General features: G+C 42.6%; 1 long non-coding RNA gene across 3 annotated transcripts in view; it reads left to right on the top strand.

Annotated features, from left to right (window-relative positions):
- The first annotated feature begins 8,672 nt into the window (after positions 1-8,672).
- LOC123330824 overlaps positions 8,673-21,975 on the top strand; it is a 29,765-nt gene continuing 16,462 nt past the window's right edge. Inside the window, exons 1-3 of one of the 3 annotated variants that reach the window (XR_006547015.1) lie at positions 8,673-9,746; positions 9,856-10,003; positions 11,961-12,027. This is a non-coding gene — a long non-coding RNA (uncharacterized LOC123330824). Of the gene's footprint in view, positions 10,004-11,960; positions 12,028-21,975 lie in introns of all 3 variants that reach the window. The other 2 variants (XR_006547014.1, XR_006547013.1) reach the window with 2 other exon arrangements.

Genomic DNA, 21,975 nt, shown 5'->3' with positions numbered 1-21,975 from the left:
TGCCCACTGCCCCCAAACCCCTCCATACACCCCACACTAACCACATTCTGCTCCCTCCCAGCATCCCTAGTATACCATTTTGGGGAAAGTTTTCACTTTCGTCTCAGGTGCAAAGGATTTGTTAACAAAATAAACCACTCATATATACAAATAAATAACACTAATTTGAGAATTATCTAGCTTACTTTTAATATTCCAGCATTAAAAGAAAAGATAAATAGAAACAGCAGAGGATACATCACCAAATTGGGTTTTGACCAACATCCAGACTCAAACAGTGCTGGGAAGTCCCATGTCCCAGCACATCTGGAGTCCCAATCGGGAAAATGTCCCAGGCATCACATCAGCTCCGTGGGTGAGACGTCAAAAATTGAAGTTTGGTGTTCCTACTTATAATTCCAGGATGCAAACTGATATCATCCCACTTATAATCCCAGGATGCAAACTGATATCATCAGTCTGAACAAATAGCAGCTCTGGTTTCATGTTAATGCTGTTTGTTTTGTCATGTAAAACTTTGAATGTTGTTAAGCCTGGGGCTCGGTTGGCCAGGCCCCCTCCAGGGGCTCAACAATCTCAAGATTCGTCCCCCATCTTGTCTATGGTGCCACAAGTCTTGTGCTCACGGCAGGCAGTCACTCACAGTCAGGGCAGTGTCCAGGCAAGTTAGAAGCAAAGTCAGAAGCCTGCTCTGCTGTATCTCTAAAGCCTAAACAAGACTATTTAATTTCCCTAACACACTGGCTGAATGCATGGCCTCTCGTTGGAATTGCATGCGTTTGCTCTGTTTCTTGTTAGAACATTGGTTTTCTAGAGGTTTTTGGACCCCAGGGATTTTAAGCCTTTCTTTGACCTTGAGGTTCCAGCTGCCTCTCTTGTTTTTAGTTTGTGATGTTTGTTTGGATTTGCTGCAGGAAGAGCCCAGCATTTCCCTTCGGTCTTCTGGCTCAGGTGTCACACTTAGAACAGCAGTGTCTACCCCAAGGTTATATATACACATATTTACTAAATGGGCTTCATTTTGTATTAATACATCTCAGCTTTAACCCATCTAATTTCCCTTTCAAATAGCAAAACTGCTATTTCAAATAAAAACAAAGACAAAAACTCACCTGGTCCCTTTCAAGATTTTCCGGCAAAGACAAAAAGCCCCCTTTGTATGGGTTGTTTGGTTTTTTTTTTTGTTTTTTTTTTTTTTGTAGGAGACATCCAGAATAGGTAAACACACTGAGGAAGAAAGAGAATTAGGGGCTGTCAGGGGCTGGGAGAGGGAGAAACGAGGAGGGCCTGCTTTGGATACAGGGTTTTATTTGGGGGGAATGAAATAGTCTGAACTACAGTGGTGATGGTTACACAACACTGGGAATGTACTAAATGCTCCTCAACTGTGCAATTTAAAATGGAAAATGTTTCAGTTCAGTTCAGTTCAGCCGCTCAGTCATGTCCGACTCTTTGCGACCCCATGAATCGCAGCACACAGGCCTCCCTGTCCATCACCAACTCCTAGAGTTCACTCAGACTCACGTCCATCGAGTCAGTGATGCCATCCAGCCATCTCATCCTCTGTCGTCCCCTTCTCCTCCTGCCCCCAATCCCTCCCAGCATCAGAGTCTTTTCCAGTGAGTCAACTCTTCGCATGAGGTGGCCAAAGTATTGGAGTTTCAGCTTTACCATCAGTCCTTCCAAAGAACACCCAGGACTGATCTCCTTTAGGATGGACTGGTTGGATCTCTTTGCAGTCCAAGGGACTCTCAAGAGTCTTCTCCAACACCACAGTTAAAAAACATCAATTCTTTGGGGCTCAGCTTTCTTCACAGTCCAACTCTCACATCCATACAATGACCACTGGAAAACGTCCTTGACTAGACGGACCTTTGTTGGCAAAGTAATGTCTCTGCTTTTTAATATACTGTCCTGGTTGGTCATAACTTTCCTTCCAAGGAGTAAGTGTCTTTTAATTTTATGGCTGCAGTCACCATCTGCAGTGATTTTGGAGCCCCCAAAAATAATGTCTGACACTGTTTCCACTGTTTTCCCATCTGTTTGCCATGAAGTGATGGGACCAGATGCCATGATCTTCGTTTTCTGAATGTTGAGCTTTAAGCCAACTTTTCCCCTCTCCTCTTTCACTTTCATCAAGAGGCTTTTTAGATCCTCTTCACTTTCTGCCATAAGGATGGTGTCACCTGCATATCTGAGGTTATTGCTATTTCTCCCGGCAATCTTGATTCTAGCTTGTGCTTCTTCTAGCCCAGCGTTTCTCATGATGTACTCTGCATGTAAGTTTTAACATTTTATTATTTTAAACTTGAAACATAAACACATAGAATGTGATTTTTTTTTTAAATGTGAATGAAAAAATTAGTAAAAACAGAAGAAATGACAAAGGAAAGGAAGTAAAGTTCGGGTGTGGGAGTAGGTTGATGGTGAGGATCTGGAGCTGATGGGATGCTGGTTGCAAAGCTGGACCTGCCTGTGGGGCTGGTGCATCCTGAGACAGCTCTGGGTCTCTGGCAGGGGTGGTAGTTCCTCACTGGGCTCTGGGTCTCCTGCAGGAACAGGGGTTGATGCTCCCTGCGGGATTTGTGGATTTGCTCCTCACTCTGGGTCTTCTGTAGGAGCAGATGTGGGTTCTCCTACGGGAGCTGTGGGTCCTGACCCGGCTCTGGGTTGTCTGCAGCAGCAGGAGCAGGTGCTGGGGTGCGTTGGCCCTTTGGGCAGTGTGGCGTCCCAGCCCCTCACTCAGGGAGATGGATCAGGTGTCCCCATCAGTCACCTCCTCGCTCATCTCTATGTGGGCTCTGCAGCCCAGCGTGGCCCAGAGGCGTCAGAGCCCCGCCCGGCCATGACCATTGTGGTGACCTTCTGCTCCCAGATCAGGCCTAGACCCGTGTCTACTCAGATCTGTCTGGAGGGCTTGGGGTAAGCCTCAGGCAGAACGGCACTGCCTGCACTTTTCCATCCCACCCAACCAGCTCTGACCAGGCGTGTGGACACCAAATGCCCGCCAGGCTTCTAACCCCTCACCAGCCTGCTCTTGCTGGACGCTGATCCACAGCACAGAACCCGGCCCCCCCCGGCCCCCCCCCCCCCCCCCCCCAAGCCAGGGAAGGAACATGAGGCTACCCAGGTGGGATCAGAGTGGTGGCCTGGGTTGGCCTGCGCGGGGGCTCCATTTCAGTGTGAATGTCCAAAGTTAAATGGATTCAGCAGTTCAGCTGGCAAGGAGCGCTATGTCCAATGAACTGTGAGGCAGGCAGGTTCTGCACTTCTCACATTGACCACACGGTGGTTCTGAACTCGCCTTTGTAACCCACACACCACTTGAAAGATCCACCTCATGAGTGTCCCACATACATCATGCAGGTTTCACTTCGTGCACGTTCACGTGATTCACGTGACCCACGTTTTACGTCAGGCACGATTTACATCATTCACATTTACGTCACGCGCATTTTACGTCATGCACGTTAACTCCATGCACTTTCACGTCATACACTTTTTATGCCATGCGTGCATCCATCACACATTCACGTCATGCCAGTTTACGTCATGCACGTTCGCATCGCACACGTTTTACGCATGCTTTGAGTCATGCACATTCACGTCATTTGCGTTGCGTCAAGCACGTTTTACGTCATGCATGTTCTACATGGACTGGGGTCTGAGCACTGCTGACAAGCTGTGTCTCGTCAGCCAGCGCAGGGAACTGCCCTGCTCAGCGTTTCTGCAGTTGGGAGCTCAATCTCCTTACTACTTGCTGGGTTTGGCTTCAGGGCAACACAAGGCTGCGTCCACGCTGACAGGAGCTAGGTTTCCTGCCCACCCAGGTGATCCCGGGAGGACAGGTGAGGAGGAAGTGGGGAGAAGCTTCCTGTGGGCGACTGACAGCTGGAGGTTTCACTCTTCAGAGGATGTGGGAAGGGTGTGGTGTGGAAAGCTGAGTTTTTAGTCAGTTCTGTGTGGGTTTAGAGGGTCTGTGGCACATGGTGTCAGGCCTGCCAGCTCTGTTTGTGGTGGAGCTGCCGTGCTGTCTTCCCCACGGGCTGCACTGGTTCACCCGGTTCCTTTATGACAGAATATTGAGTAGCTTGTGGATCAGCCGGCTTTGTTTATCCGCTTACACGCAGTGGACGTTTGCATTGTTACTTTCGACCGTTGTGAACAGAGTCACTATTAGAACGTGTGTGTTCTGTGTTCACTTCTTTAGGTTATTGTCCTGGCAGCCTGAGCATGGGTTGGAAAACGATTTCCAGATGCAGAGCACTTCAGAAGAGAGCGAGTGTATTAAGAATGAGGAGCAGAGGTGATGTGGATGCTGCAGATTCAGCCGATGAGGGAGAGACCGCAGGGTGCTATTAGAACAGGGGCAGCTCGAGGTGGAGCCAGAGCTTTTTCTGGGTTAGTAGCCAGTTCTTATAGCCTGGGGACAAAATTTCTGCTCGAAGCGTGGCATTTTAGGTGATTGGGTAGGGCGCTGTAGAGTGAGCCCCGGGATGGGCATTTTTGCCTAATTTGGGGGTCAGGGAGCTGGTGAGTGAGGATCAGGGGCGGTTACAGTGGGATTCAGGCGGTTCCGCGGTGACCTTAGTTCTGGGCTCCGTATCTGTGGTCTTGGTGCAAGGCCTCCCACCTGTGCCCTTGGGACAGGATTCCACAGGTCTCTCTCTAGGAGGGTAGTTGTAGTAAATATCGGGGCTTCCCAGGTGGCTCAGTGGTAAAGAACCCGCCTTCTAATGCAGGAGACACAGGATACCGGGATTCAGTCCCTGGGTCGAGAAGATTTCGCTGGAGAAGGAAATGGCAACCCACTCCAGTATTCTTGCCGGAAGAGTCCCATGGACACAGGAGCCTGGTAGGCTACAGTACATGGGGTCACAAAGAGTCAGACATGACTGAGCGACGGAGCAACAACAACATAGTAAACGTAGGTTGCACCATTTTCCCACAAGTAGTGTTTAAAGGTTCCAGCTTCTGTGCATTGTTGCCAACATTGGTTACCTTTAATTTTCTTGATTTTGAGTTGAGTGTGGAAGAAGTTATTGAATTGTGGGGTTTTTTTTATTTTAGGAAAAAAATTCGTATTTTTTTATTGTGGTAAAAAATTCATAAAATTTACCTTGATAAGCGTTTTTCTTCTTCAAATTGGAATATACTTGCTTTACAATATTGTGTTAGTTTCTGCTGTACAATGAAGTGAATCAGCTACATGTATACATAAATCTCCTCCCTCTTGAGCCTCCCTTGCACCCTCTTATCCCACCCCTCTAGGTTGCATTGTGGTTTTTAACTTGCATTTCCATCCTGTCTTCATCTGCTTGGTGTCCACTTACATGTCTTGTATGAAGGAAGGTCTGTTGAAGTCTTGTTGGTTGTTGATGAGTCATGAAAGTTTTAACTATACCCTGGATACATCATTTATTTAAAATTTATTAAAAATGTTCTATTGGAGTATAGTTGATGTGAAAATGTTGTATTAGTTTTGGGTGTACAGTAAAGTGATTCAGTTCTACATAAATATGTATCTATTCTTTTTTGAACATGTTTCCTATTTAGATTATTACAGAATATTGAGTAGAGTTCTCTAGTGTAGGTCCTTGTTGGTTATCTATCATTATTTTAAATCTCTCCTTCTCCCACCCACGTCCCCTGGAAATCGTAAGTTCGTTCTCCAAGTCTGTAAGTCTGTTTCTGTTTGGAAAATAGATTGAACTGTACCCTTGGTATGTCTATGTCTGTCCTCACCTGGGTCCCCCCTCACATCACCAATTACAGTAATTGCTCAGCCTGCCCCTCCCACATCTCAATGGCCAGTGCTCACAGGTCCCTGAAACCCAAAGGCAGATTAGTCAGTTCAGTTGAGTCCAACTCTTTTCAACCCCATGGACTGCAGCACACCAGGCTTCCCTGTCCATCACCAACTCCTGGAGCTTGCTCACACTCACAGCCATTGAGTCAATGATGTCATCCAACCATCTCATCCTCTGTCTTCAGTCTTTCCCAGCATCAGGATCTTTTCCAGTGAGTCAGTTCTTTGCATCAGATGGCCAAAGTATTGGAGCTTCAGCTTCAGCATCAATCCTTCCAATGAATATTCAGGACTGATTTCCTTTAGGATTGACTGGTTAGATCTTCTTGTCATCCAAGGGACTCTCAAGAGCCTTCTTCAGCACCACAGTTCAAAAGCATCAGTTCTTCAGTGGTCAGCTTTCTTTGTGATCCAGCTCTCACATCCATACATGACTTCTGGAAAAACCATAGCTTTGACTAGACAGACCTTTGTCGGTACAGTAATGTCTCTGCTTTTTGATATGCTATCTAGGTTTGTCATAGCTTTTTTTCCCAAAGAGCATGCATCTTTTGATTTCATGGCTGCATCCACCATCTGCAGTGATTTTGGAGCCCAAGAAAATAAAAGTCTGTCATAGTTTCCATTGTGTCCCTATCTATTTGCCATGAAGTGATGGACTGGATGCCATGATTTTAATTTTTTGAATGTTCAGTTTTAAGCCAGCAAATGCTGTATGTTTTGGAGTCTTTTTTTTTTTTTAAACTTTACAATATTGTATTGGTTTTGCCAAATATCTAAATGAATCTGCCACAGGTATACGCATGTTCCCCATCCTGAACCCTCCTCCCTCCTCCCTCCGCATACCATCCCTCTGGGTTGTCCCAGTGCACCAGCCCCAAGCATCCAGTATCGTGCATCGAACCTGGACTGGCGACTCATTTCATATATGATATTATACGTATTTCAATGCCATTCTCCCAAATCATCCCACTCTCTCCCTCTCCCACAGAGTCCAAAAGACTGTTCTATACATCAGTGTCTCTTTTGCTGTCTCGTACACAGGGTTATTGTTACCATCTTTCTAAATTCCACATATATGCATTAGTATACTGTATAGGTGTTTTTCTTTCTGGCTTACTTCACTCTATATAATAGGCTCCAGTTTTATCCACCTCATTAGAACTGATTCAAATGTATTCTTTTTAATGGCTGAGTAATACTCCATTGTGTATATGTACCATAGCTTTCTTATCCATTCATCTGCTGATGGACATCTAGCAAATGAAGCAACTGACAAACAACTAATCTCAAAAATATACAAGCAACTTCTACAGCTTAATTTCAGAAAAATAAATGACCCAATCAAAAAATGGGCCAAAGAACTAAAGAGACATTTCTCCAAAGAAGACATACAGATGGATAACAAACACATGAAAAGATGTTCAACATCACTCATTATCAGAGAAATGCAAATCAAAACCACTATGAGATACCATTTCACGCCAGTCAGAATGGCTGCGATCCAAAAGTCTACAAGCAATAAATGCTGGAGAGGGTGTGGAGAAAAGGGAACCCTCTTACACTGTTGGTGGGAATGCAAACCAGTACAGCCACTATGGAGAACAGTGTGGAGATTGCTTAAAAAACTGGAAATAGGACTGCCTTATGATCCAGCAATCCCACTGCTGGGCATACACACTGAGGAAACCAGAATTGAAAGAGACACGTGTACCCCAATGTTCATCGCAGCACTGTTTATAATAGCCAGGACATGTTTTGGAGTCTTAATTTCTCATTAAATTTTGCATTTCAAGAGCCATCTCATTTAGCACCCTGCTTTCCATTCCTTTAGATCCAATAGTTGTTCAGTTTCAAAAATGTAGATAAACATGTATGTTGTGAAATGATGACCACATTCAAGCTAATTAACACATCTGTCATGTCACTTGTTTGCATGTTTTTTTTTCCTCTGGTGAGAACACTTCAAATACACTCTCCTAGCAAAGTACAATATACTCTATAACTGTTTCACCAGGCTGTACTTAGATCTCTACAATTTCTTCATCCTGCAGAACTGAATTTTTGTTTCATTTGAACAATTGAACAATCACTATTCTGCCCTGTTTTGTGATTTGGACTTTAGTAGTTTCCACATATAATTGAGATAATTAATACAGTGTTTTCCTTTCTGTGTTGGCTTATTTCACTTAGCATAGTGCCCTTAGGGTTCATTCGTGTTGTCCAAATGGAAGGCTTCTTTATGAAGGCTGAATAGTATTCATTCATATATATCACATTTTTAAATCTGTTTATGCTAGACACCAGGGCAACAATAGTGAGAATCACCTCAGATTTGTAGATGCTTAAATAAAAATATATATTTACATAAATGGTGATAAAAGAATTGAAATTACCCTGTATTGCTGATGGGAGTATAAAAAATATATCTAGATAGGAAAACAAATTGGCTTTTACTTATAAAACTTTATCTACCCATTTAGGGGAAAAAAAGTAAACACAAAACAATGAAAATTCTGAACTTCTAAGATACCCCTTCTCTCTGAATTCCTCCAGTGATCTATGGTTATCTTCTATTGTATGCAAATATTGTTTTTAAGTCAAAGATAAGGAAACAGGTGAATCTCAGGGTTATTCTGAGACGCCTAGTGCCCATATCCCAGGGTATTATGAAGATAAACTCCAGTAATATATGAGGGGCTTCCTTGATGGTGCTAGTGGTAAGAAATCCGCCTGGCAATACAGTAAACGCAGGAGGCGAGGGTTCGATATCAGGGTCAGAAAGATCCCCTGGAGAAGGAAGTACCAACCCACTCCAGTATTCTTGCCTGGGAAATCCCATGGGCAGAGGAGCATGGCGGAGTACAGTCTTATGGAGTTGAAAAAGTTGGGCACAACTGAGCTGCTGGGCACACAGTATTAAACAGTGCACAGTAACCTATTTTCAAACACATAGCAGATGCTCAGTAATTGTTGCTGTAGTGACTATATACATATGTTGTCCTATTAGAGACTCATGTTACAGCCTTTATCAGCCTTCTATAAACTGTGAAATGCCAGCCAAACGTGATCTTTCAAGGCCACGATGGTGGTCATTAGTGGAACTCAGAGTAGTTGTGCCAAGATAAGGGAGTTGGTATGAGGGGTTTGGGTGTGTTCTGCCTGCTTGCTTCCATTCAGTGACACTAAAAACGGGTCTGGGGGCTGCATCAGCACAAAGAAGAAACTGGATAAAGATGCCAGATCATGGGTCCCTCTCCAGACCTGCAGTCAGTTTCCTCCACAGGTCCTGGAATGCTTTGTCTGCATGTTTAAATTTGAGAGGAAAGATTTACATAAGTGCTTATCACTCTAGGTTTACAGTGAAGATGATGTGGTGAGATTTAATAACTATAACCTGTGTCCCCTCTCCCAGATCCTATTGGCCTGGGCGGGAGGCTGTTTTTCTGAAATGAAGTAGAGTTGACCGTCGGTATTGTATTTGATTCAGGTGTGCAGTGTAGTTTCAGTTGAACATAATTTACACAAATTACAAGTAAATTTGTTTTAATTAGCTGCTCTGGGCAGTTCCAGGGTGAAACCAGGGTTACTGAAGAGGGCTGTCAGATATTTTTGTGGTGAATTGAGTTCAGTCTTTAGTTGAAGAAAAGGTAATAGTCTGTGTGGGCTTCCCAGGTGACTCAGTAGTAGAGAATCCGCCTTTCAGTGCAGGATGCCTGGTTGATGGCTGGGTGGGGAAGATCCTCTGGAGAAGGAAATGGCAACCCACTCCAGTATTCTTGCCTGGAGAATCCCATGGACAGAGGAGCCTGGCGGGCTACAGTCCATTGCATGGGGTTCAGCAAGAGTCCGGCACGACTGAGCTGCTGGAAAACGACAGTAGTCTGTGTGTGCGGGGCGGGTTCATGCAGCCCAAGCTCCCCTCTGATGCCGCAGGGTGAGTGGTCGAGTATGTGTAAACAGGGCAGGAGAAAATCGTGTTCTGGTCTCCACGGAGGTACTTGTGTTGTCCTGACTCAGTCAGGTGGCCTTTCCTGCATTTCAAGGTCTTTCTGCCTCTGAGTGTGGGGGAAACATGTGAACGGGCTGTGCTGACGCCATTAGAAATACGCAGGTGTGATTTCTCTACGTAGTATCGCTGGAGAAAGAAACTTCGGAATGGAGGAGGAAGAGGAAGAAACACCAGGGTCTCCCGTAAGTATTGTGACCCAGGTTGGTGGCTGTATCACCTTTTATTGCAGAAATCCCATGTGTTTAGAACTTGCAAACACTTACTTATGTAAATCCAGTGGGCCTGCCCATCAGATTTGTTTTCAGTACTTTTCTTCCTAGTGATAGCCAAGGGTAGATCTTTTCAACATTTCTCTCTTATCCACCACCTTCTCTCCATTGTCTCCATCCAGGCTCCCTATATGACATGACGGATTCCTGCCATGATGTGCAAATGTTAAAACCGTTCCCTTTTTGGTACAGATGAACCTGTTTTCAGGGCAGGAATAGGGACGCAGATGTAGAGAACGACGTGTGGATGTGGGGGAAGGAGAGGATGTGACGAGTTGGGAAATTACCATTGACGCATGTGTGTGTGTGTTTGTGTGTTCAGTTACTAAGTCATGTCTGACTTTTTGGGATCCCACAGGCTGCAGCTCTCCAGGCTTCCTTTTCCTTCACTATCTCCTGGAGTTTTCTCAGATGCTCAAATATATACTATTATGTAAAATAGGTAGCTAGTAGGAAGCTGCTGTATAGCATAGGGAGCTCAGCTCGGTGCTCTGGGATGACGTAGAAGGGTTGAGGGGGAGACTCAAGAGGGAGGGAATATGTGTGTGTGTGTGTGTTATATATATATATATAGCTGATTCACACTGTTGTACAGCAGAAACTAACAAAACATTGTAAAGCAATTGGACTCCATCCACTCCAGAAAAAAAAGTAATAGATTATAAAGTTTCTTAAAAAAAAAAAGTTCTCTTTTTGTCTTTCAAATCAACGTGGGGAAGTGTTGATATACAAAATTCCCACCGAATATGCGGTTGGGTCCTGGGATGTCACTGACGAAGTACAGGATGTAGTTTAGGTTCTGTCTGGAGGCTGCATGGGTCTGTGTAGACAAGCATTATGAAAATGCACCAGTAAAGCAGATGGCTATGCTGTCCAGAACCTAGAGTTCTGAAAAAGAAACAGAGCTCTCAGTTGCCTCAAGGAAAGATTTCCTATTTAAAATACACAAGGGTACAGGATACAAGAGTTAATATGTGGCTTTAAATGTGCTTAACCCTGATCTCATGACTAAATTAATGGATTTTTTAAATTTGTTTTTTGTTTGCTTGTTTTTTTGTAAAACCAACACAGCAGTGATAAGCCCTGTGTACATGGGGCAGGTGATATCAATTTGTCCCATCATAGCTGATGTTCATTTTGTGTATTTGGCTTAGAAGCCTGTCTGCCAGATTCCTCGAAAAGCTAAAAATTTTACAATTATCATTAATAGAGTGCTGGTGGGATGTACCGAGAGATGTGCATGAACCATTGCATTTAATCTGAAAAGTTCCCCATCTAGTTGATGTCCCTTTACCAATAGATTGCTGTGGGAAATGACACCTCTAGGTTTCGTTCAGTCTTTTATTGGTAAACATTCTGTAAATTTCTTATTCCACAGTCGTGTCACAGTTTTTCTCCTCTTTATTACTTTTTGTATCTTCAAGAAAAGAAAACAAAGAGTCCTATAGTATGTGTTCAGGTATCTTAAAATGCCACAATACAACCAGCACAAAAGAGAAATGAGATCATTTCAAGGAACTAGGGGTTTATGGATGCAAAGAAAATCTTCACAATGTTTCATCTCATCCTTCTCATCTCTTGAGTTGACCTCATCTTTCATTCTAGATCATTCTAGAGACTCATAAAATACTGTTGCCCATATCTTAAAGTCAAATAGTCATTCCTTAATTTGATAGAGTTCCTTATTTTTGGAAATAGAGTTAAGGATCTCTGAATTAGAAATGCTTCCTGCGTATTTTAAAGTATCTGTCAGGAAATGGTATTTAGGGAATACTTTTCTGTAACATACAGTGTCCTCTCTTCTGTGAACACAGTTCAGGGTTGGAAATTGTAGAATCCCCAGGGTGATTCCCGTTCCTTTTTTAAATAGGTCTTGATGTCTGGAAGCTGAACCTGATCACCTTTTCTGAGCAAAGGAGATAGCAGTCATCACCCAGGTAGGTGGGAATGAATGAAGCATGTGGCACAGGTGTGAGTTCAAAGAGGGGGAAGGAAGCTTAGTTTTTAAGTGAGGATTGGGAAGCTCTGCTTCAGTGGAAATTCCTTTGAGAATTTATTTATCAACGTTTACATCTCCTGCATCACAGAGGTGCATCTTCTGAAAAGGATGTGCAGGGAGTAGGGGTGGAGCCATGGCAGGGCTTTGTTGTTGCTTTAAATATTATCTGAACTGACATTAGCTGTGGAGTCTGATATTGGAAGAGAGACTGTTCTTTGTGGGGCTGCTAAAGCAGTTTAAGCCATGCTGTCAACGGTTGATGAGTGCCTCTTGCGTTTATGTTTCTTGGGTGGTTCTGGTGGCCACTCTCTGATCCAAGCTGCTCTTGGGTTGTGTGCTGCACCATTAGAGGAACTGGGTTCAGGTCCTTGTGAGTCTCTGCTGTGTTCCCTTTGTGCCTGTGTGAAGTTCTGGGCTGAAGGAAAGGACGGAAAGGGGAAGGTTGTCAAAACCCCAAGGGGTAAGGACAGGGGAAGGAGGGAGAGCTGGTCTGTGCTACGGTTGCGGTGCCAGCTCCCAGCTTGCCGGAACTTGGAACTTATGTGAGTGGGCGTCATTACAATGGGATTTGAGCCTGGTGGTCTGGAGCCCCAGGATGGTGGAGGGAGGAGCCAGGGGCTGCAGGTGCTGGCCCTGGGAGGGGCTGGTGTGGGCGGAGTCCTGTGTGCACTGTTCAGTGTGCGGAGGGGTCTCTGATAGGAAAGGCTGGGTGGTGTTCTTACCAGGGTGAAGTCTGCTCAGGCGAGGGTGCAGTTGGACTGTATGTTAACATCCTGAATGATGGGGGTGGGGAGAAGTGGGGAGAGCTGCTCATTGAGGCCTCAGGCCACACTGCACCTGGATGAGGTGTTTAGGGACCAGATAAAGACACTCCTCAAAGTAAAAGGTGACTATGTGGTGTTCAAAGGTAAACTTAACACACGTTCAAGTTTCCAAGAGTTAATTCTAATTCTCACAGCCTCAGATCAAAGGTGGTTTTGGAGCACTTCGCCTGCAGGGGTTGGGGGAGAAGTTTTCTAGAGAAGACACCACATCAAAGCAAGGATGATACTTGACAATATCTTAACCAGAAAGCTTGGTTTTGGAAAGCCCGTTTGGCTGTGCGTTGGTTGATCTTAATTTATAGTCTCAGATTAAAATGTCTTGACTCTGGATTAAGTTTGCTTAAATAGGTTCCCAAAGCATTAGTCGTTCATGCGTGCATGCTAAGTTGCTTCAGTCGAGTCCAACTCTTTGCAACTCCATGGACCAGAGCCCATCAGGCTCCTCTGTCCATGGGATTCTCCAGGCAAGAATACTGGAGTGGGTTGCCGTGCCCTCAATCGGGATTTTCCCGACGCAGGGATCAAACCGGAGTCTCTTGTCTCCTGCATTGGCAGGCAGGTTCTTTACCACTAGTGCTACCTGGGAAGCCCATCCTCAGCCTGATGACCTCCTTGTTTAGTTACTTTAACACTGGAAATGCAGTAGGGGGGACATTATACTTTTCATCCATTTGCAAGGTAAGTCAGCAATTGTTCGATTAATGTAGAAATCTAGTCACGTGGGAGCAACAGTTTCATGCCCCAAACCACCAGGTAATCCACATATGTACAGATCGAAGATCCACAGTCTGTGATAGCAGGAGAAGAGCACACGCAAACATGGAAATACATAACTAGGAAATGTTTCCGTAAAGTCATTTTATTCATAAGTACCATGAAATTTGGTATACTGATGTCAGTTGGAATGCAAGAGATTCGTTTCTGCCGGTGTGGAAAATACCACCTTCCTATATCATTGGTTATGGATGGCAAGTTGATTGATAGAAAGTTTGATTTAACGATATGTATGTCAGTATTGAACCATGTACATAATATTCTGGGCTTCCCTGGTGGCTCTGCAGTAAAGAATCCACCTGCCAATGCAGGAGATGTGGGTCTAATCCCTGGGTTGGGAAGATCCCCTGGAGGAGGAAATGGCAACCCACTCCAGTATTCTTTGCTGAAAAATCACACAGACAGAGGAGCCTGACAGGCTACAGTCCATAGGGTCGCAAAGAGTCAGGCATGACTTAGGGACTGAACAACAACAACATAATATTTTAGTGTTTGTGTATGTGGGTATGTAATTTAAATGACACATTTCATAGCCAGGAGGATATACTTGGAACTGAGGATGTTACATCTGGAAATAAAGCTTTAATTGCTTCCAGAGGTGGTTGATAAGTGGGCATTTTTACTTAACTTTTATTGTTTAAATATTTAATAATTTTGTCTTTTATAATGTTTATTATTTTATAGTTTGATCCTATATGTAGTTTTTTTTTTATCACTGCTGTACATAAGACCACACATTTAACAGTTTAAGAAAATTTCTACAGTTCATATGTTAGAAATCCTGTTCTTTTGGCTGAACTTGCTGTTCAGGGTTTTTCAAGGTCAAAACTCAGGGTGTCATAAGGCCTAGGTTCTTATCCTCAACTTCCGGGGGACAGTCCACTGCCAGGACCGTTCAGGTGCTAGGCAGAGCCCATTACTTCCTGGTGGCTTCCATGCGAGCCCTCATGCTCACATCTTACATCCTGTATCCTCAAGAGAGAGAAGAGATACAGTGTGTCATTGTTTTACTCTTTTCTTCCCTCAAATCCTTTACTGTGTATTCAGTTGAAGGGATGGTCACAAGGATTTTAGGTGAATAAGGTAATTTGTTACGTAGGTATGTAATTTGTCTTAAGGACTCAAGTTAGAAACTGTTCACTATTGGGTTATGATTTGAATGCAAATCATGGAATTAGTGAAGAGGAGAAAAAAAGGAGTGCCCCTCACGCCGCCTCTGCAACTGCCATCAACTCACCTCCATCCCTCTCCTCTGTCATTCTCTGTTCCTCAGTGTGACCCCAGTGTCCTCACCTGCATGATGTTTATCTCTAGAACTAATTCTTCCCCACCTAGGCTTCTTTATTGTCCTCCCACATGCATCCTGTGCATTTTAGACCTCCGTCCCATTGAAACCTCCATCCCCCTGATTCCAGAGCTCTAAGCCCAGCCCTCCTCCATTCCAAACCCTTCATCCTTCATGTCTTCCTTTTCCCTTGCCCTTTATTCTCCCCACACTCTAGTGACTTCCACCCATTTCTTGTGTTGTAATGTATGTCCAGTGCTCAATGCTCCAGCCATCAGGTATCAAGGTTTCGTTGTGACCCTGCATCCATTTCCCCCAACCCTATCATAGTTCAGTTGCTCAGTCGTGTCCGACTCTTTGCGACCCCATGAATCGCAGCACACCAGGCCTCCCTGTCCATCACCAACTCCCGGAGTTTACCCAGACTCATGTCCATTGAGTCAGTGATGCCATCCAGCCATCTCATCCTCTGTTGTCCCCTTCTCCTCCTGCCCCCAATCCCTTCCAGCATGAGAGTCTTTTCCAATGAGTCAACTCTTTGAATGAGGTGGCCAAAGTACTGGAGTTTCAGCTTTAGCATCATTCCTTCCAAAGAAATCCCAGGGCTGATCTCCTTCAGAATGGACTGGTTGGATCTCCTTGCAGTCCAATGGACTCTCAAGAGTCTTCTCCAACATCACAGTTCAAAAGCATCAATTCTTTGGCGGTCAGCTTTCTTTATAGTCCAACTCTCACATCCATACATGACCACAGGAAAAACCATAGCCTTGACTAGACAGACCTTTGTTGACAAAGTAATGTCTCTGCTTTTGAATATGCTATCTAAGTTGGTCATAACTTTCCTCCCAAGGAGTATCTTTTTTTTAATATAAATTTATTTATTTTAATTGGAGGCTAATTACTTTACCATATTGTATTGGTTTTGCCATACATCAGCATGAATCCACCACGGGTGTACATGTGTTCCCCATCCTGAACCCCTCTCCCACCTCCCTCCCCATATCATCCCTCTGGGTCATCCCAGTGCACTAGCCCCAAGCGTCCTGTATCATGCATCAAACCTGGACTGGTGATCTGTTTCACATATGATAATATACATGTTTCAATGCCATTCTCCCAAATCATCCCACCCTCGACCTCTCCCACAGAGTTCATAAGACTGTTCTACACATCTGTGTCTCTTTTGCTGTCTCACATACAGGGTTATCATTACCATCTTTCTAAATTCCATATATATGTGTTAGTATACTGTATAGGTGTTTTTCTTTCTGGCTTACTTCACTCTGTATAATAGGCTCCAGTTTCATCCACCTCATTAGAACTGATTCAAATATATTCCTTTTAATGGCTGAGTAATACTCCATTGTGTATATGTACCATAGCTTTCTTATCCATTCGTCTGCTGATGGATATCTAGGTTGCTTCCATGTCCTGGCTATTATAAAAACAGTGCTGCGATGAACATTGGGGTACATGTGTCTCTTTCAATTCTGGTTTCCTCGGTGTGTATGCCTAGCAGTGGGATTGCTGGGTCGTTTGGCGGTTCTATTTCCAGTTTTTTAAGGAATCTCCACGCTGTTCTCCATAGTGGCTGTACTAGTTTGCATTCCCACCAACAATGTAAGAGGGTTCCCTTTTCTCCACACCCTCTCCAGCATTTATTGCTTGTAGACTTTTGAATAGCAGCCATTCTGACTGGCGTGAAATGGTACCTCATTGTGGTTTTGATTTGCATTTCTCTGATAATGAGTGATGTTGAGCATCTTTTCATGTGTTTGTTATCCATCTGTATGTCTTCTTTGGAGAAATGTCTCTTTAGTTCTTTGGCCCATTTTTTGATTGGGTCATTTATTTTTCTGGAATTGAGCTGTGTCTTTTAATTTCATGGCTGCAGTCACCATCTGCAGTGATTTTGGAGCCCCCAAAATCAAAGTCAGCCACTCTTTCCACTGTTTCCCCATCTATTTGTCGTGGAGTGATGGGACGGATGCCATGATCTTAGTTTTCTAAATGTTGAGCTTAAGCCAACTTTTTTACTCTTCTCTTTCACTTTCATCAAGAGGCTCTTTAGTTCTTCTTCACTTTCTGCCTTAAGGGTGGTGTCATCTGCATATCTGAGGTTATTGATATTTCTCCTGGCCATCTTGATTCCAGCTTGTGCTTCATCCAGCCCAGTGTTTCTCATGATGTACTATTCCTAACTGCAATTTCTTCTGCAAGCCTTTGGAACAGTTTGAGATGAATAGGTATTAATTATTCTCTAAATTTTGTTATAATTCATCTGTGAAGCTATCTGCTCCTGGACTTTGATTTATTGGAAGTTTTTTATTTTTAAATTTTACATTGGTGTATAGTTGATTTACAATGTCATGTTGGTTTCAGGTGGACATCAAAGTGCTTCAGTTATATATATATGTATAGATATCTATTCTTCTTCAGATTATTTTTCTATGTAGGTTATTACAGAATTTTGGATAGAGTTCCCTAGGCTATACAGTAAGTCTTTATTGATTATCTGTTCTACATATACTAGTATGTGTATGTTAATTCCAAACTCCTAAATTATCCCTTCCCCCAGCCTTTCACCTTTGGCAACGATCAGTTTGTTTTCAATTATCTATAAGTCTATTTATGTTTTATTAATGTGTTCATTTGTGTCACTTTTTAGATTCCACATGTAAGTGATATGATATTTGTCTTTTTCCCTCTGACATATTTCATTTAGTATGACAAACTCTTGACCTGTATGCAGGTCAAGAAGCAACAGTTAGAACTGGACATGGAACAACAGATTGGTTCCAAATTGGGAAAGTATTACATCAAGGCTGTATTTTGTCACCCTGCTTATTTAACTTATATGCAGAGGACATCATGAGAAATGCTGGACTGGATGAAGTACAAGCTGGAATTAAGACTGCAGGGAGAGACATCAATAGCCATCATGCAGATGACACCACCATTATGTCAGAAGGTGAAGAAGAAATAAAGAGCCTCTTGATGAAAGTGAAGGAGGAGAATGAAAACTCAACATTCAGAAAACTAAGATCATGGCATCTGGTCCCATCACTTCATGGCCAATAGATGGGGAAACAATGGAAACAGTGAGAGACTATTTTTTTGGGCTCCAAAATCACTGCAGATGGTGATTGCAGCCATGAAATTAAAAGACGCTTGCTCCTTGAAAGAAAAGTTATGACCAACCTAGAAAGCATATTCAAAAGCAGAGACATTACTTTGCCAACAAATGTCCATCTAGTGAAAGCTATGGTTTTTCCAGTAGTCATGTATGGATCTGAGACTTTTGGACTATAAAGAAAGCTGAGCGCTGAAGAATTGATGTTTTTGAACTGTGGTGTTGGAGAAGACTCTTGACAGTCCCTTGGACTGCAAGGAGATCCAACCAGTCCACCCTAAAGGAAATTAGTCCTGAATATTCATTGGAAGGACTGATGCTGAAGCTTAAGCTGCAATAGTTTGGCCACCTGATGCAAAGAACTGACTCATTGGAAAAGACCCTGATGCTGGGAAAGATTGAAGGCAGGAGGAGAAGGGGGCGACAGAGGATGACATGGTTGGATGGCATCATTGACTCAATGGCTGTGAGTTTGAGTAGGCTCCGGGAGTTGGTGATGGACAGGGAAGCCTGGTGTGCTGCAGTCCATGGGGTCACAAAGAGTCGGAGACAACTGAGCAACTGAACTGAACTGATGACAAACTTTGAGTTCACTCATGTTGCTGCAAATGGCATGATTTTAGTCTTTTTATGGCTGAGTAATATTCCATGGTATATATGTACCACATTTTCTTTATCCATTCATCAGTGGACACTTAGGTTACTTCCATGTCCTGACTGTTGTAAATAGTACTGAAGTAGACATTGGGGGTGCATGTGTCTTTCTGAATTACAGTTTTTTTCCAGATACATGCCTAGGAGTGAGTTTGCTGGATCATATGGTAGCTCTATTTTTAATTTTTTAAGGAATGTTCCTACTGTTCTCCATAGTGGCTGCACCAGTTTACTTTCCTATCAGTGGTGTAGGAGAGTTCCCATTACTCCACACCATCTCTAGTGTTTGTAGACTTTTTGATGATGGCCTTTCTGATTGGTGTGAAGTGATAATTCATTGCAGATTTGACGCATTTCTCTCATAATTAGTGATGCTAAAGATGCTAAGCATCTTTTCATGTGCCTCTTACCCATCTGTATGTCTTCCTTGGAGATATGTCTATTTAGGTATTCTACCCATGTTTTGATTGGGTGGTGGTGTTTTTTGTTTTTTTTTTGTTTTTTTTTTTTTTGAGCTGCATGAGCTATTTGTATATTTTGGAGATTAATCCCTTTTCAGTTGCTTCATTTGTAAATATTTTCTCCCATTCTGGGTTGTCTTTTCATCTTGTTTATGGTCTCCTTTGTTTTGCAAAAGCTCAAGTTTAATTAGGCTCCATTTGTTTATTTCTGTTTTTATAATATTTTTCTTACTCTAGGAGGTGGTTATAAAAGATGTTCTGTGATTTATGTCAGGGTGTTCTTTCTGTATTTTCCTCTTAAGAATTTTATAGAATCTGGCCTTACATTTAGGTCTTTAATCATTTTTTAGTTTATTTCTGTGTATGGTGTTAGAGAATGCTCTAATTTCATTGTTTTACATGTAGCTCTCTAGTTTTCCCCACATACTTACTGAAGAGACTGTCCTTTCTTCATTGTATATTCTTGACTCTTTTGTCATAGAATAGGTGACCATATGTGTGTAGGTTTATCTCCAGGGTTTCTATCCTGTTCAATTGATCTATATATTTCTATTTTTGTATCAGTACCATAATGTCTTACTTATGGTAGCTTTGTAGTAAGTTTGAAGTCAGGGAGTCGGATTCCTCCAACTCCATTTTTCTTTCTCAATATCGCTTTGGCTGTTTGGGGTCTTTTGTGTTTCTATTCAAATAGTAAAATTTTTTCTTCTAATTCTGTGAGAAGTGCCATTGGTAATTTGATAGGGATTGCATTGAATCTTTGGGTAGTATAGTCATTTTCACAGTATTGATTCTTCCAATCCAAGAACATGGTATATCTCTCCAACTGTGTCATCTTTTATTTCTTTCATTCAGTATCTTACAGTTTTCTAAGTACAAGTCTTTGCCTCATTAGGTAGGTTTATTCCTAGTTATTTTATTATTTTTGTTGCAGTGATAAATAGGATTATTTCCTTTGTATCTCTTCCTGATCTTTCGTTGTTAGTTAGTTATCCATTTTAAATATAGCAATGTGTACACGTGGATTCCAGACTCCTTATTTATCCCTTCCCTCTGCCCTTCTCACATGGTAATCAAAAGTTCTTTCTCTAAATTTGTGAGTCTTTTTCTGTTTTGTATATTAAGTTTACCTGTATCATTCTTTTCAGATCCACATATAAGCAATATCATACAATATTTCTCTTTCTCTGTCTGACTTATTCATTCAGTATGACAATCTCTAGGTCAGTCCATGTTGTGCAAGTGGCATTATTATTAACAACTGAGTAATAGTCCAAGGTACATATATACCACATTCTCTTCATCTGTTCCTCTGCTGATGGACATTTAGGTTGCTCCCAAGTCTTGGCTATTGTAAACACTGCTGCAGTGAACACTGGGGTGCACGTGTCTTTTCAGATCATGTTTTTCTCCAGATATATGCTCAGGAGTGGATTTTCAGGGTAATATGGTAGCTCTATATTTTTTAGTTTTTTAGGAATCCCTATATTATTTTCAATAGTGGCTGTACAATTTACATTCCCACCAACAGTGTTGGAGGGTTCCCTTCTCTCTACACCTTCTCCAGCACTTACTGTTTGTGAATTTTTTAAAAATTATTTAGTTAGTTATTTTTGCCTGTGTTGGGTCTTCATTACTGCGTGGGCTTTTCTCTAGTTGCGGTGAGCTGGGGCTACTCTTCGTTGTGGTGCTCAGCCTTGTTGCAGAGCAAGGGGCTCCAGAGCGCAGACTCAGTAGTTGTGGTACACGAACTTAGTTGCCCCATGGCATATGGGATCTTCCTGGACCAGGGATTGAATGCATCTCCCTTGCATTAGCAGGTGGGTTCTTAACCGCTGGGCCACCAGAGAAGTCTGTTTGTGGATTTTTTGATAATAGCCATTTTGACTGATGTGAGGTGATAAATCTCATGATAGTTTTGATTTCCATTTCTCTAGTAGTTAGCGATTTTGAACATCTTTTCATGTGCCTCTTGGCCATGTGAGTGTCTTCTTTGGAAAAATGTCTATTTAGATCTCTGCCCATTTTTTGATTGGGTTGTTTGTTTTGATGATATTGAGCTTCATGAGCTATTCGTAAATTTTGGAGACTAATCCCTTTTTGGTCACAACATTTGCAAATAGTTTCACCCACTCTGTGGATTGTCTTTTTGTTTTGTTTATTGTTTCCTTTGCTGTACAAAAGCTTTTGAGTTTAATTAGGTCCCATTTGTTTATTTTTATTTCCATTATTCTGGGAGTCAGATCTAATAGGTCCTGCTGCAATTTATGTCAGAGAGTGTTCTGCCTGTGTCTTCCTCTAGGAGTTTTATAGTGTCTGGTCTTACATCAAGTTCTTTGATCTATTTTGAGCTTATTTTTGTTTATGGTGTTAAAGAATGAACTAATTTCATTTTTTTAATGTAGCTGTCCAGTTTTCCCAGCACATTTATTGAAGAGACTGTCTTCCCACCGTTGTATATTCTTGCCTCCTTTGTCTTAGATTAACTGACTGTAGGTATGTAGGTTTATTCCTGGGCTTTCTGTCCTGTCCCATCAGATCTACATTTCTATTTTTGTGCCAGTACCATACAATTTAATGACTATAGCTTTTTTGGAAAGTTATTTTATTTATTTTTGGCTCTTCTGGGTCTTCATTGCTGTGTGGGCTTTTCTGTAGTTGAGGCAAAGGCTATTCTCTACTCATGGTGCGTGGGCTTCTCATTGCCATGGCTTCTCTTGTTGTGGGGTATGGTCTTTAGGGCGCTCAGGCTTCA

Source organism: Bubalus bubalis, chromosome 20, assembly GCF_019923935.1.
Source record: "Bubalus bubalis isolate 160015118507 breed Murrah chromosome 20, NDDB_SH_1, whole genome shotgun sequence".
In the NCBI taxonomy this organism is placed as follows: Eukaryota; Metazoa; Chordata; class Mammalia; order Artiodactyla; family Bovidae; genus Bubalus; species Bubalus bubalis.
This window is presented reverse-complemented; position numbering and strand designations above follow the sequence as displayed.